The 3,972-nt window shown below is 38.3% G+C and overlaps 1 pseudogene; it reads right to left on the reverse strand.

The window, feature by feature from the left end:
* Nucleotides 1-462: 462 nt before the first annotated feature.
* LOC120583908 (uncharacterized) lies at nucleotides 463-581 on the reverse strand (annotated as a pseudogene).
* Nucleotides 582-3,972: the final 3,391 nt, after the last annotated feature.

Here is a 3,972-nt window from a genome sequence, read left to right on the forward strand (position 1 = left end):
AGTGTCCTGGCGTAGTAGGCAATTGATGCTAATGGTTGTCACAACCTCAACGCTTAGTAATTACAATAAATGCTTATTTCTCACTCCAACATTCTAAAGTCAAATATGAATATTTCTGATCAAATGGTAAGCACTTACAGAGGGACCCAGGCTCCTTTTGTCTTGTGGTACTGTCCTCTTAAACATACAGTCTCTGACTGTGTTGCAGAATAATAAGGCATCAAGGAGAAGGCACACAGGCATTAACCCCCGTGACACGTGTAGCAGCTATCACGTACCACTGTATCAGTAACATGGCTGCACCTACATGCAACAAAGCAGGGAAATGTATTCCCTGGTTTAGCAGCAACTTCTCATCCAGGGGATAAACAAGGGGAAAATAGTTTTAGTTTATTATATATATGTATGTGTGTATATATATATATATATATATATATATAATCAATTAATTAATTAATTAATTGCCTACAGCGCCTGGTATTCCTAGGTGGTCTCTCATCCACGTACTAACCAGGCCCGACCTTGCTTAGCTTCCGAGATCAGACGGCATCCGGCACGTTCAGGGTGACATGGCTGTAGATGGGAAAAATAGTTTATTAAAAAATCAGTTACCTTAGTCAAGGTAAATGATAAAAGAAAAAGAGGAAAAGTTATATCTTATTTTCTTCTTGGGCATCACTCTAAAACTCTACTTTTATACTCAAATTATAAAGAAAACTGCTACAATATGAGAATAAAGAGATATTCAGAGGGTACAGTAAAAAAATTCTTTATATTTATGTTTTTCCATATCTAGTCCATCTATTTATGTTTGGATACTAAAAATATAATTTGTTATGGATTCTATCACAATGGTAGATTATTCAAAATTTATTCTAAATTTAAGTCACAAATTTCTAGAAACAGATTATTAAACATTTCTTTCTTTCAATTCATTCAAGGGTTGTTTGTTCTTGTCATTGTTATTTTTCCATGTGATATGTCAGAATGTCTGATATTACATGGATCTCTTTCAAAGAAACTACATTTTAGTGGGAAGATAATCCCACTAAACTCAAATACAATGAGCAAAATGAAAATTACCACGAAAGAGATACACAGAGAGTACTTTGGAAGTCAGGATAGCGGGGTGTTGGAGTTGGGGAGAGTTAAGGAACTTTGATGATGACAAGATAGGCTGATCTAGTTCAATCAAGTGCATTTTCAACTACTAACAAATGGAACACATATAAATGGTGTCGGCAGGGTAAAAAGCTATTTCTTGATAAAACTAATAATTTTTAATTTGTAAAAATCCGTATTTGCTGGAGAAAAAGATTTAGATAATAAGCATAAGACAAAATTTAAAAAGTTTATGTTGATAAGTATAAAAATTGTGTCTGTATCATGAAGACCTTAAAAATAGTTTTATTGATTTTATAAAGTATTACTGCCTACTTATTGTTTAATATAAAGAAATATTTTTAAAATTTTTAAAATGTAGTATTCAAGATGACAGCTGGGCAAAACCTGAAATCTGACTGTACTTTTCTTGTCCCTTGAAAGTGTCAGAGCTTCTCTCTAATTAAGATTGTGGCATCAGTATTCGGACTTATCACCCGAGCTTCATAAAAACAAACTGGAATACTTAGGAAAAGTCTGGTAATATTCAATCAGAGTAAGACAAAATGAAAGGGAGACAAGATATGTTATTAGGTCTACTGAAAACCCATGGTTAACGGCTTAGCAAGGTTTTATTTTTTGTTTATTTTTTCCTCAATAAGGTTAACAAATTAATCAGATAGAGAAAACTACACATTTAGCAATGACAATAACAAAAAATGTGCACAGCATGAAAAGCCCACTATCTTTTGACGCCTGCCTCATTTCTCCCATCCTTTTACCCTTTCTTGCTGTCCTGAATTATACAGGCTCCCAGGACCAGTCTATGTTGTTTGCTTTCACCTGTCTTTGTTCAAATTGTTCCCTATCCCTAGAAAGCCCCATTTATCCTCTACCGCCTTTGTATTTTAAACCTTCCCTCAAGAGCCAACCCACACATTGTTTTCTGTCCTTGACTCTACTGCCCTCCTGTTCGCTGATTAAACAAATACTTATGGAGCACCAGCTAGACTTTAGGCCATGCACGAGGTGCCAAGGAGGCTCCAACTGTGGATAAGACAGGTTTGCTCAACTCCTTAAACTCACCATCCACCCTTGGTGACCTATTCTACCACGAACTAACACACCTGTTACTGGGCATTCTTTCAAGAGCTCTGACATAAATTCACTTGTTTAATCCTCACAGCAATCCCACAAGGTGAGTACCATTCTCCTCGGCATATGATATCGGAGGGCACTGCAATACCGCAAGTCCCCATCTGGTCACTACCAGGCACAGATATGCCTGCCCTTTAAGAAGACTTGGCTCTTTTCATTTCCCAGGAACTCGCTTCACATTTGCTGAATATCAGGTCCCTTGGATCTCTCTGGCCATGATGCCAAACTACTTCTTTTGCTTACGGTGAGTCTCGTGAAATAGCTGCTCTGCTGCTACAACTGTCCGGAGCCGGCAGCAAGTCAATGCAGGGCTCTGCCACTCTGAACTGGGGACTCAGACAGCACTCTCTATTGCAGGATCCTGAGTGGCTCCCTGCTTCCCTGTAGCACTACTGAAACTAAGCAGTGATTTTTAATGAGCTCTTCAACAAGTATTTATGGAGTCCTGCTAAAGGCTCAACATCATTCTAGGTGTCAGAGCGGTGAACAAGACAAACAAGGCTTATTCTCTAGAATGTGTACTGGGAGGGAAGATTAAAACCAAACCCTTTTGTACCTCATTGCTATAGGTGGGGACTCCATTCCTGAGTCAAAAACAGAAGTTTCTTGGATTGTATCTACTACTATGATTAAAATTAACATTTCTTCTGGGTTTACCATGAACCAGTCTCTTTGCTAAGACATTTCTATTTATAAATGTTCTAATAATCCTTCAAAGTACGTACCATGGTCATCTCATTTTAAAGATGAGGGAACTGACATTCAGAGTGGTTTAAGGCCATACGGCTAGTAGGAAGGGCAAAATGTAGTATTCCCTCTTGGGCTGTCTGCCCAGATCCTGCATGCCTGGTAAATATCTTTAATGTCAACAAGAGGAGAGGAAGGGTGAGCTGTGACGAAGAGAGAACAGAGAAGACAATCCCCCCTACGATGGGAAGGGCAGAGAGTTTTATAAGGAGAGACAACCTACCACTTGCTCTCTGGTGGTGCCTGGGAAGTTTAAAGGACCTCAGAAAGAAAATACGCTGAAGGAGATTGAATCCTGGGCAGATTTGCAGAACTCACTAAAATTCTCATCTGCCACACATGGCACAGAGACAGAGGCATCAGACTAGAAGGGTCCTCATGATTTTGAACCATGCAATTATCAATGGTGAACAATGAGGCTTAAGAATAATAGGTTCTTCCTGTTTGGGGGTCACCTCTGGGTTCCAGTGCGATCCTTTGATGGAGAGTCTAATGATGTTTGTACTTAAACTTTCTACCAGCCCAATGAAATGGAGGCTCAGAATGAAATTCACTTTTATTAAAGGAAATAAAGATACGGTCATGTCTCACACGTCAGTTTATGGATTGAGATTTATAACTGCCGCTATACAATAAATGTTGATGGAGTACAGATCCTTTGTCAAGGGCTGTGTTACATGCAGGGTACACAGTGAATAAAAATGTCTGACTTAGTGAAGTCTACACTTGAATGGATAAAACTGAAAGAAAACAAACAAATGCAAAATAAAAAAAAAAACATATTTCGATATGTTATAAGAATCTAGAATGCTATAAGAGAAGTTAACAGGGAGGATCCACCAGGATCAGGGATCAGAAACAGCCTCTCCTGAGGAATTAATATCCAAAAGATTCAGATTAGTTACTAAGGAACATGGGTATGGGGAGAAAAGATTCTGAGCACAGAGAATGACACAAGTAAAGAGT

This window comes from Pteropus medius, unplaced genomic scaffold, assembly GCF_902729225.1.
Source record: "Pteropus medius unplaced genomic scaffold, Ma_sr-lr_union100, whole genome shotgun sequence".
Classification (NCBI taxonomy): Eukaryota; Metazoa; Chordata; class Mammalia; order Chiroptera; family Pteropodidae; genus Pteropus; species Pteropus medius.